The following is a 12198-nucleotide window of genomic DNA, read 5'->3' as shown; positions in this document are numbered from 1 at the left end:
TTTCAGTCTTTTGAACAAAAACGTGTTGTTTTTTTTTTTTTTTTAAGAAGCAAAGAAAAGTTTGTGTCCTTAGTCATTAGTCAATGTGTGTCAAAACTTCATCAGTCACTCCCATGGATGCCCCCTTGGTCTTCCCTTTGCCCGCTCCTGATGTAAAGTCTTCGACGAAACTACATTACTGCAAATATCAGACGCTTTATCAATGTTTGAAAACAAAAAGACAAAGTTAAATCTCTAATGAACATAAACTTTTGAACTGAAAACAATTAAATGTTTAACCAAAGCAACACATGTTTTTATGACCACTTAAAGTCAACCAAAACATACTTTTTCAAGAATATGTTCTATGCGAGCCCACTAGTTGAAACAAGGCATTCTGATAAATATTGCGTTTGTGGAATATGAGTTAAGCAGCAACAGCCACCGGTTTTTAGCCATCTCTGGGGGCGGCCATTTTGTCACTTCTGTCGACTGAAAATGACATCACAATTGCTCAGGGCTCAGGCATCGACCAATCACGGTTGCCCTGTATTCTGAAGCTGAGCTTTATTTGGGGGGGGGGGGGGGTGTTTGAACGTTATTATCTTTGTCATATGTTATAACTTGTTAATGTGTTTATAAACAACAACCACTGGCAAAAATCAGACAAGTTTTGTGAATTTTGAAAGAGATAAAATCGTCCAACTGAATCAGGGAGCAATTAATCAGCTCGGCCCTACTTGTAAACATCAGAGACATTATCTTTGTCTTACGTTGTAATGTAATGCGTGAAAAATAAAACAATGCTGAAAAAAAATCTGTCGATCTTTTTAAACTGAATTTTAAAAGAGCTAATTGACCGATATTAGTCGATTTATGGGGTGGGTGTTACTTGTAAATATCAAAGACAGCTTAATGCTTCAATACAACTGACGTACGTGTTAATGAAAACATCAATGAGATTTCAGTGTTCAGTGAAGCTAATGTCCATTTTTTCCGAATGTTGAAGACAAATTGGAGGAAGATCATGCAAAGTCAAACCTACCCGTGAGGCAAGGGTGCTAACCACTCATCCGATCCGCCGTGCTGCCTCAATGCTGTAACTCTGCTAATCCAATCAGCGGTGATCAATGAGCATTGAACGTCCGACCTGTCAATCGCGCTGGTGCTTTGGCTATGAAAAAGGTTTTTTTGGGGGTGCTGGGGGCGGGGGGGGGGGGGGGGGGGGGGTGTAGGGGCTTTGTCTTATCAAGGTGCCCCCCACAAATATCCACCAACCCCTCATCACCATGTGTTAATAAGGAGATGCAATCAGCGTCAACATTAATTAAAAGTAAAAGGAGAATAAACAGTAGCGGCGATCGATTCCGCTCACGCTTCGACACGGTGCCTGCGAGTTGGCGGGCGCCTGTAGCGGAATACTAAACGCCTCGCAGCTACAAGGGTCGCGACCTGACACTACGATCAATTCCAGTTTGTCACCCTCCTTTGCTCCCCTCACCAAGACATTCTCCACCCTGCCTCGCCGTCCCGTCTCCTGCCCTGCAGTTACGTGTCAAAAAATGTTCATTGAGTTCATGCAAAGATGCTTTCATTATGATGTTTACAAAATCATGAATGTTAATGTGCTTAATTAAAGTTTTAAAATTCCTTCGGTTACAAAAACCGGTTGATGGTTTATGAAAGACTTGCTATCGTCTTCAATTTTTCACAAATTGTCCAAATCAAAACACATTGATTAAAGACTCAAAATTCATTTTAACGTGTTGAATGAAGTTGTAACGTCGTCTTTGATATATTTTTAAAAATATGTCCTTGATTTGACCTCTTTGATTTTAAGATAACACGTACAGTATCTTTGGTAGATTGTAGGATCAAAATGATCTTTGATGTTGACAAAAACAAATTGATTTTAGGTTGGGAAAGACGCAAATGTTGTCTGACTGTTGAATCAAACACCCATTTCTTGCAACACATGCAGGGAGCCGGGGTGCGTGATGGAGTCGCGGACTTCACAAAATGATGTGGATTTGCCGTGTTTACCTCTTTTTAAACTGCGTCCTAATTATCATTTAACCCTAATTAACCCGCACGGCCTTATTAGCGGCGAACATTGTGACTGGAAAAGCTGCCTGCCGCATTCACTCTTTAATCGGCTTTATGCCAGCGCAGAGCATGAGTGATGTGTGTCAGCACATTTGCACGCATACACACAAATGCGCGCGTGCACACACCCACACGCGCTTACACACTCGCATATGCGCACACAAACGGGCACACCACAAGGGCAGCGGGGCGATGCCGTCATTGACTTACTCTGCTTTCTTCCACGGCTTGAATAGAAAAAAATGTTCTGAATTGTTCTCCCCCCCCCACACACAATTTGACCATCAAATTTCAAAAACGATTTTTGTAAAGATTTCCTCAACCGCCTTCAAACCCTATTTTGAAACCATAATTTGAAAACCTAACATTGAGTTGATACTCTACCATGAGATGCCAATTTAGGGCTTCAAACTCTGATAAGAATAACTATGCTTGAAAAACCCAACTTCAAACTACAAACCAGGCTTGAAACCTTAACCTGGAAGCCATACCCAAGCTTGAAACCACAACTGTAAACCCAAAAGCAGGCTTGAACCCCTAACTTGCAACCTAACCTTGGTTTGCAACATAACCCAGGCTTTAAAAGCTAATTTAGGCTTCTTGAAACCCTAACTTGAAATCCTTACTTAAATTAGAAACCCCAACTTAAAACCACAAGCTAGTCTTAAAAACCCTAACATGAAAGTCTAACCAAGGCTTGAAATGCAAACTTTAAACGATAACTTCAAACCATAGCCCAGGCCTAAAAATTTACCCAACACATCGTATTGTATACCTATGAATTAACCAATACAGATAATGCTTCGCATTTGATTAAACGCTTTGTGCAATTTCCCCTTTTCTTGACCTTGCTTGGCGTCCTGGACCCCAAAGTAACAAACTAGTAAATTGTAAGGAACTGTGTCGTACTGCGTGTAAGATAGGAAAACAATTCGCCCAAACACAACTCATATCGCTCATCGTCATACCCTCGATGAATGCACGTGGCGGCAACAGGTGACATTTGCATGGAGGGTGGGTACGAGTGACCTGAAATATATTAAGAAGCAATTACTCTCTAATCACGCTGACATTATCAAGAGACAGGCAATATTCCGATGACGCCTCAGCCAGACTTTTCCCTCCCCTTATCGCCGTTCCGTTCGTCAGGAGCGTTTGCGTTTTGGCCTGCTGTGCCAGAACCGGGGAGTGATGAGACAGAACGGTCCAGTGCCCCGCGGCTGATAAGTTAGAGCGGGAGGCTGTGCGGCAAAACTCATATTTTATGTAACAGATATTCCACTTTCCATCCCTCCCCTCACCTGCTTATCTGGGCCAGTCGTGGAGTTCTGTGGCGGGCCGGTTAGCACAGCGGTCCAGCTCGGCCTTACTCGTTGCCTTTGCGTGTTACCTGCTTGGGATTTGACTTGATTCTCTGCTTTCTTTTTTGTTTGTCTAGGTAGGGATGGACCACACATACTCACAAGCACACACAGTACATGGACAATACTCAGAAAAAGTTACAAATATTCAAGCCTTCCGATGACATTTCTGGATTGACCTAAAATGCACTCTAAACTTTCTAGGCAGGAGTGGCCAAAGTACTCACAATCTTTACCTAACGACCCTGTAAAGTGAATTCTGAGATTTGTTTCGAAACATGTTTGTTGATAATTGCTGAAAAAAAATGCACGGACTGAGAACTACAGCATAATTAATTTCCGAAAATAAAGTGCTAACATTTTTTCTCTATTTCAGTTTTCCTGATTTTTTTAGGGCATGGCGAAAACGGATATGATGACTCACCTCTCTTCCACCACATAAGAACTTGAAAACTAGCGGTTATCCGGCATAATTTTAAGGGTGTAGTTACAGCTAGCTAAGCCTACACCCTGAAAATACATCTTCCCTTCAGATTCAGAGTGCCTCGTTATCTGTGGGGAAAATGAGGCTGCGGGGGGTTTTTGTTTCTAAAAAGTCAGACATGACAGCCAACATGTTGAACGGGGCTTCGGGCTGGAGTGGGCACTTTAGAGCGCCTCATTGATGGCCATAAGTGTGCGAATGTCATGGGAAAAAAAGGCAGAAGTGCTTGTGCGGAAGAGCAAAGGAAAAAGAAAAGCCGGACATGATAGCTTCTACATTCCACCCTGTTGACCTGGGCCAGCCGGCTTCATATCTTAAGCCAACAGTCTCGAACTTGTGCTTTAAATTGGATCGTAATTTCAAATTGGACCAGCAAATCAGTGCTGTTGTTCAATCCAGATTCTTACATTTTAGAAAGCCCCTTCTTTCTCAACGGCATTTAGAAACAGTAATCCACGCCAATCTCGGCTAGATTGCTGTAATGCACTTTATTTTGGAGTAGGCCAGTCCTCCGTGAAGCATCTCCAGTTGGTCCAAAATGCTGCTGCTCGCCTCCTAACTGGAGCTTGGAAGAGGGAGCATGTAACCCCAAATCTGGCCTCCCTTCCCTGTCCCCCAGTGGATTTTAGGGTTTATTTAAAGATGCTTTAAGATGATCTTTGAATGGCCTCACTCCGGTATACCTCTCTGAGCTTCTCTACGCGCCTTACCGGTGCCTCAGGTCTGCGGACCAGGCTCTACTGGAGGACTAAGCGTAGCCTCAGAGGTGATCGAGATTTTTCTGTTGCCGGTCCTTCCCTCTGGAATTAACTTCCTTTAAATGTTAGGCAAACCCCTCACTGTCCGTTTTTAAAAACTCATTTGAAACCACATTTCTATTCTATTCTTTGGCTTTTGACTCGACGTGAGACTGACACGTTTCTTCTGTTTTCCCGTGTCTACTGTATATAATAATAATTTGTGTTTTATTTTATTTCTTTCACTGTCTTTGTTGTTGTATTATTGCCATTTTGTTAATGTAAAGTGCTTTGTTACAGCTGTAGCTGTTATGAAATGCGCTATATAAATAAAGTGGTATTGTATTGTATTGTATTGTATTGTATTGAAAAAAAGAATGAAGATTGCTAGAATTTGCTTTGGCGCTAGCATTTTGTAGAAAAAAGAAAACAACTGCAACTCAGCCATTTTATTATGAGAAGAAATATGTGTAAAAATGGTGAAGCACTCAACACATTTAGAGAACACAACTATAGCGAATACTTGAGTAAAGGTACCCTTACTATATTGAAATTGTTTTAGTTGTACCATCAGTGAATGGCAATGCTAATTTGCTGCAAAGTTAGCTAAGGCTGCTAATTAGCCAAACGAGGGGGCACTACCTTTTGTTTCAGTGGTAGCGTTTGTCCGCACAAAAAGGTCAACAAATTGTTGATGCTGCGAAATTGAATGCTTGTTTCTGCTTGTGTGATTGACACAAGTGCAGATGCTAACAGCTAACATTACTACGTGTCGAGAGGAAATATAACGCAAACACAATTAAGCACTCTTCACACGTTACAAAAAACACCACTAACCGAGACGCATTGCTCATTTACTACATATGTAGTCTGGGCTGCTAATTAGCCAGGCGCTAGCCTTTGTTGACTGTGAGCGTTTCACACACAAAAAAAAGAAAACATCAACAGCGACAAGAACCTGTGAAGCAACGGAACAAAGCTCCAAGCATTCGCTCAGGAAATACACCCGGATGTGAGTGATGAGCACTAATTAGCTTAGCTACAAAGGCTAGGTTACATGTCACTTCAATGAGATTTTTTCTGCTTCTTGTTTAATGAGGGCTTTTAATCTGTAGCCCGTACAAGAAATAAAAAATTAATCTATAAGAAATTAAGAAATAAAGTGCTTGCTTTATTTCAAAGAAAACAGTAGCAATAAAAACGTGATGAAAGATGGTGTGCAACAAACATTGAAAAGTTGACAATTATCTGAGATGTTTTAACCTTCTACAAAGCTAACCTGGCAATGTTTTCGTAACCATTACACATAATGAAGCTAATGTCTTTGTTAACATCAAGTACTCAAGTCACATCTGTATTTACTTGATGTGAAATACCTAACGTAAGTGTTTTCATAAACACTAAAGATAATTTTGCATCAAAAACAAACCTAACGTACATGTTTTTGGAAACACTGAAGACAATTTAGAGTCTTTAAAGATCCTACTGTACAAATTTAAAGAATGTTAGAGTCTTCAATCAATGTCATGTGTTTTTTGAAAACATTAAAGGCAATTCAGTCATCAACAAACCTAAGAGGTACTCTTGGATTTGATTAGGAAAGTTCTTCATAAGACCTTACAGCTCACAGTGCATGTCAGAGAAAATGAGAATCATGAGGTCGAAAGAACTGTCCAAGGTGATCAGATACAGAATTGTGGCAAGGCACAGATCTGGCCAAGGTTACAAGAGAATTGCTGCAGCACTCGAGGTTCGTAAGAGCACGGTGGCCTCCATAATCCAAAAGTTTGGGACTACCACAACTCTTCCTAGACCTGGCCATCCAGTAGTGCTATGGCTCTCTGCTGACAGTAGAAAAAGAATAAGGAAGCGGCTTCAGAGCTCTTCTTCGTGCACGTGAAATTAAGGGGATTGCAGAGCGGGAGAGGCCAAGTGTTTTCATGCCGGATGTTTCCCCCCAAAGCAAGAGGGGAAAGGGAAGAAGCCTAAGTGAGTGCAGGTGTGAAAAACTTGCATCATTCCCTAGAAGACTCGTGGCTGTAAAAGTTCAAAAGGGAGCTTCTACTCAATATTGAGCACAGGGACTGAATACTTACTATATGTACAATACCATATGATATTTCAGTTATTCCTTTTTAATAAATATGCAAAAATGTCTATATTTCAGTTTTTTTCTGTCAAGATGGGGTGCTGAGTGGACATTAATGAGAAATAAAATGAACTTTTTTGATTTTGGCAAATGGCTGCATTGAAACTGAAAGTGAAAAATTTCAAGGGGTCTGAAAACTTTCCGTAGACACTGTATGCATTTATTAACTGTGACTTTAGTCTCCGGGCGCATTTCTGACTTTGTCAATGTTGCTGCTAATGAGTGAGGCCTCAGAGAGAGTCATAAACCAACTAATTTCTCTTGTGTTTTCTGCATTCGTCAGTAAAACATCTGCTGTTTGCTAACAATTATCCGCAGGAAGGCTTTTCACATCATCCATCACTCTGAGGGGTCTGTTGGTCCGCATGTGAGATGAGGTTCCTTGGTGAAGACTATTTGTCACTGGCAGCTACACATTCAAGGATGAAAAGCGGTTTGATTTGAGGCAAACTACGGCGAGCTCTCAAATATCGTTAAGTCATTTGCCGGCAATGAAGGCAATCGGCGAGTTGATGTTTGACTGCATGTTCGAGCAGATGGCACATATTGTCATTTAGACACGCATGCCAGGTGATTCGATTTTATCAGCACTTTATATGAAAACTAGAGAATGCAATTTCGGAAGAAATTGCTTGTGAATGCTGGAGAGCTGACGGTGATTTGAAATGCTGTAGAATTAATTCAATTGCTGAAATGTAAAATGCGAGACTTGAACATGGATTGACACGGTCAAGAACTGTGGAAAATATTTCTTAGTTTGCGAATTTCATTGTGAACGTGTGAATTTGACAAATAGTTCCATACATTTCCTGAATACGATGAAAAGTTGGAATGGTTTTAAATAGGTCAAGAAATGTGGAAATGAATACATTTGGGAATGTTTCATTGATAATATAGAAAAATGGAAAACGTTTTTCGTGTGTGGGAGGAATGTGGAATTGTGGAAAAACCTCTGAATTTGGGGAATTTGAAACTTCAAGGTACACCTCCAAGAGGAGAACATCATGCTGATAGGCTTTCCCGATAAACTTACCGTCCTTCTGGCGTTTTGCCTCGCACTAGCGCTATTATGTGAACGATTATGCTTATGGACGAGCTTCTTGGAGAACGTACAAAAAGAAACACCACATTTTGAACGAGGGCATGGGTTCGTCATCGTTGTTTCGTCTACTCACGACAGTGATGGATGGCGGCTGTCAGACGCTCGCTCGGATCTTCCTCGCTCCTCTTCCTCACTGCTCACTAAGAATCAATCGACTTCACTTAGTGTGTCAATGTCCCAACGACAGCGATGAGGCAGGAGTCACACAGAGGTCAAACTCTTGGGGCTCTAATGAACAAAATGTGAAATATTTGATTGTTTACCAGGAAGAACTTTGTTTTTCATTTAAGGCGGTCCAAATGAACAATTTTCAACAAAGTCAAAGACTTTGCGAGAGTTTTCAAAGAGCAACATTTTCCACAACATTTTTGTGAAGTGCGAACATTAAGCTAACCCAAACGACATTTTAGATAAGCATCAAAGACTAAGCTCAAGTATAGTTTTAAGACTTCGTAAACATCAAAGACAATTTTGAGTCTTTCATATGTATAAGATTAACCTAATGTCATTTTAAAGCGCTACTTAAAAGTCTTTAGCTAACCTAAATTAAGTATTTCTGGAAGTGTCAAAGACAAGTTCAGGTCTTCAACTAACTTAGCATACGTTTTTCATAAATATAAAATACATTTTAGTCTTTAACTAGGCCAACAACATTTGCAAGAACATCAAAAATAAACGTATTGTTTGAGGACTTTGCAAACACAAAACACATTTTGACATTTCTTGAGCGGTTTGTACAATGGATGGATGGATTAACCTAATATGTTTTTCTGAAACATCAAAGACAACTTAGTCTTTAATCAACCTAACTGCATCATTGCATAAACGTCGCATTCTGGTACAGTTTTAAGACTTTGTAAACATCGAAGACAGGTTTGAGTCTTCAACGCACCTGACATACTTTTTGGAAACGTCAATGACAATATATACATGTTTACATGCACTAGACATCAAAGACAAAGCTCGCATACCCTTTGAATAATTCATTAAAGACATTTGAGTCCTTAGCAAACCTAAGACACATTTTTTGAAACATTAAAAGAAAAGTTTGAATCTTTAGCAAACCAAACGTACATTCTACGGAAAAATCAAAGACATTTTAGTCTTCAATTAACCGAATAGCCTGTTTACATAAATGTCAGGGTTCAGTGAACCAATACATTGTAAACAACAACGACAACAAACATCAACGGCAATTTGGTTTTCGACGGACCTCATGTAGGCCCACGTGTTTACCTAAACGTCAGCGATGTGCTGTTTTAAGACAAGTCATGCTGAAAAGAGTTTTCTTTCAGATGTTCAGCCTCGTGATTATGAAGCATTACCGCTAACCGCTCCCCCACTGCGTCATGGACATGCACAAATAAAATGTAACAAACTCTGTGTTGGAGTGCACATAAAAGCCAAACACTGTGATGCGGACGTAGACAAAGATGTCCGCCTCACATTATGCAGATTTATTACGGCTAGTAAGACGCGTTAATGACTGAGTGACACATCGACATCATAGCTGACACTCGGCTGGTTTTATGAGCACACGCCGAGTCTTTAATGTAGTGGATATGCGGGCGTGTGCGCGCATACGCGATGAGCTGCGACAGCCAATATCTCATCAGTTAGCGTGTATTCTGTGCCAGCTCCATTATTAAAATCCTACTTTAGTAATTGTATTATTTAATTTATATTTGACACCTCAGAGGAGCACAATAACACATTGTTCCCTGTTTATACTGAACTAATGGTAACCTTTGACAGGCGCACAAGCCGCCATGTATTATGCATCCGGCGTGGCAATATAAAATATAAATCATCAGCGGGGGCGTGCTTCATTTTTAAAGAGGAAAGATGATCAGCTCCGCCTTTAAGCAGCCCGCTATATTTATTTTTTATTTCGCAAAATCAATTTCTCGATTTATCTTTTGCTCGGGGTGCTCGGAATTTAATCGCAGGGTCCTGTGTGCGTAGAATGTAGAAAAGAGCAGGTTGCGTATGAAAAGGGAACATGCATTAACTCTAATGCCACTAGAGGGCAACCCAACAGCTGAATGAAAGATACAGGCATAGACTACAGCAGGGGTCTCAAACTCCGATCCTCGAGGGCCGCTTTCCTGCATGTTTTTGGGGTTTCCTCCTGCAACACACCTGATCCAAATGATCGGGATCGTTATCAGACCACCGAATAACTTGTTGATGAGCTGATGATTTGAATTAGGTGGGCTGCAGGTGGGAAACTTCTAAAACATGCAAGAAAGCGTCCCTCGAGGACTGGAGTTTGCGACCCCTGGACTATGGTATGATATGTTCCAGAAAGGACTCAGTACTGGTGTCACAGAAGATGTACAGTGGACCCCACTTTTTGCGGGCCCAACTGAGACTAGCAGAAATCCATAAATAGTTGAGGGATATTAAAACAAACAAACAACTCTTTGAACTGCGTCATCTTTTCTCATGATCGTGACACACATTTTCCTATACCAATATATAGGTTTAGGTGCTTAAACTTGTCTGACTTCCAATATGTTGGCATTTTTTCGATTATAATCGATATGCCAAGCTAAGATTAAACGCCTAATCTTTATCCTCTACTCAAAAGCTGTGCTCATCTCAAATACAAAGTGATGCGAAATGTGGGGACTTGGTTCAGAGTTTCAAAACAATGTTTAGGGTTCTAAATTAGGGTCCCAAAAAAGGTTAGGGCTTCAAATGAGGGCTCCAAGCATTTATTGAGTTTTGAATATAGGGTTTCAAGCCTGAGTTGGGGTTTCAGAATAGGCTTTTGAGCCTGGGATAGAGTTTCAAAATAAGAGGTTCAAGCAATTGTTTACATTTCAAATTAACTTTTCAAACCAGGGTTAAGATATGAAATTAGGGTGTCAACATACATGATTCTGGGTTTGTAAATCAAACCAGCCAGGGTTAGGCTTTGAGGCAAATGCTCCTGTTTCAAGCCCGCGTATACATTTTTAAATGAAGGTTTCAAACCAGGGTTCAAATTTAAAATTGGAGTTTTAAATTACAATTTGAAGCTTTGATTAGCACTTTATTGATACTCAGAGCTGGGCATAGCGCCTATGTGACGGACCAGTCTGCCTATCTGCCTATGATGGACGCCCATTTTGTTGGCGATAAACAATAGACGGGAAACCTAAAAAAAATAGTCGGACTAAGCATAGTCAGAAGCCCTTTTTTTTTTTTTTTCCATCTATGCAATTGTCTATGATGAAGAATTTTTAAGTGGCCCTTGCCTCCTATTATTCTGGGTGTGACTCTCAAACGAAAAAGTTTGTACACCGCTGTTTTAGGGCTTCAAACAAGGTTAGACTTTGGAGTCAGTGCTGCAAGTCTGGGTACACATGTAAAGTTATCTTTTCAAAGGAGAGTTTCACGACTGTTAGTGATTCAAACTAGGGGTTATGGATTCAACGTAGGGGTTTCAGCAAAGTTTCTAGGCTTTGAAAAGAAGAAGATTTCAAGCCAGGTTGACACAAACCTTTGCAGTGAAAGGAATGAAAGAAAGAAAAAAAATATATATTTCTCATTTTCAGAGTCAACCGCATACGTCCGCAAATAGGATGCATTTAAATAATAATGCGAGTTGAAATGTCACTTCTATTAACACGTCTCGCTCGGCGTGACATTCAACAACAAGCTCACCCTGCGCAAAAACAACAAGGTGAGCGCACAACACGCCGCATGACTCAATCAGTAAATAAATCAGCAGCCGTATGAATATGCAAATGAAGGTTATGCTGACTCTATTATTTATTTATTATCTTTTTTTTTTTTGCTGCGCGTTTTTCCCAACTGTATGTGTGTGTGCGTGCAAGCTAACCTTGAAGATAAAGCATCAACACGCTGCTGTCTCGCCTCTAATAGGCTACAATGAGAACATCTTCATTACGCCGCCCTCAGAGACGCTGATAACGCAGAATTATACACACACGCACAAATACAACCGCATGCGCACGCGCGCACACACAGAGCGATAAAGGGTTGAATGTTACAACAAGGTGAAATGTTACACCTCTTTGTGCTCCTTTTCACAAATTAACACTTTAATCAGCGAGGTGAGCCAAACCTGCATACCTCATTTCCCACACACATGACACCTGACCGCACAATTCAATGTGGGCATTTGGATGAATGTCAAATTCAAATTAAGGGTTGAAAAGCAGGGTTTCAAGCCTGGGTAAGGCTTTTTGATTGAACAGGTGTTGGGGGTTTAAATTAGGTTTTTGAGTCAGGGTTGGATTTGAAATAAGTACGGAGATCCGATTTGA

At 40.6% G+C, this 12198-nt stretch overlaps 1 long non-coding RNA gene across 1 annotated transcript in view; it reads right to left on the bottom strand.

The window, feature by feature from the left end:
* Positions 1-12198, bottom strand: part of LOC147135564 (uncharacterized) — a 40608-nt gene that overhangs the window by 25753 nt on the left and 2657 nt on the right. Inside the window, exon 2 of the long non-coding RNA XR_015089854.1 lies at positions 7992-8144. This is a non-coding gene — a long non-coding RNA (uncharacterized LOC147135564). The remainder of the gene's footprint in view (positions 1-7991; positions 8145-12198) is intronic.

This window comes from Filicampus tigris, chromosome 15 (genome assembly GCF_054856515.1).
Source record: "Filicampus tigris isolate MCC_2025a chromosome 15, RoL_Ftig_1.0, whole genome shotgun sequence".
Lineage (NCBI taxonomy): Eukaryota > Metazoa > Chordata > Actinopteri > Syngnathiformes > Syngnathidae > Filicampus > Filicampus tigris.
This window is presented reverse-complemented; position numbering and strand designations above follow the sequence as displayed.